General features: G+C 20.0%; 1 protein-coding gene across 4 annotated transcripts in view; it reads right to left on the bottom strand.

Annotated features, from left to right (window-relative positions):
• Window positions 1-590, bottom strand: part of LOC107630313 (probable serine incorporator) — an 8,360-nt gene that overhangs the window by 6,071 nt on the left and 1,699 nt on the right. The gene's annotated exons all lie outside the window — the stretch shown is intronic.

Below are 590 nucleotides of genomic sequence, written 5' to 3'. Positions count from 1 at the left end.
TATAATCACTCAATAATAATAATAATAATAATAATAATAATAATAATAATTAGAGATTATTCTATAAGAAATTTAAGGTTAAAATTATTTGATATTTTTGTATTTAATATAATCAAAAGATGTTTTATTTTAAAAAGAGGAGTGCTAAAGAGCCAGCAAATTTTGTATTTTGTAGGCATCAATTAGCCATCATTAATATTTTTAATGGTATGAGATTTTATCTAATGGTGTGGAGTTATTCACTTTTTTTTTGCTGGTTAAATGCTTGTCAGATTTTAATAAAAGTGCTGACCCCTAAATTTTTTCTTTTAAAAATATGTTTGTATTAAAAGAGAATGTTTTAATTTGGGTTTTAAAGCATTATTATTCATCTTATTTGTTTCTAACAAAAAGAGTGTATTAATATACTAGCATCATTGTCTACATATACAAAGCAAAGTTAATAATAATAAAGGTTAACATATAATAAAAATAAAATCTATGGAGAACTGTTATGTTTGATAGAAAAAATATTAAAAATTAATTTGTATATTAATTTTTTTTAGGACAAAAATTTATGTTTTTAAAATTTTTTGAGAATTGAGTTAGAT

Source organism: Arachis ipaensis, chromosome B03 (assembly GCF_000816755.2).
Source record: "Arachis ipaensis cultivar K30076 chromosome B03, Araip1.1, whole genome shotgun sequence".
NCBI classification, from domain to species: Eukaryota; Viridiplantae; Streptophyta; class Magnoliopsida; order Fabales; family Fabaceae; genus Arachis; species Arachis ipaensis.
The sequence above is the reverse complement of the archived record's forward strand: the minus strand, read 5'-3'. Positions and strand labels throughout refer to the sequence as shown.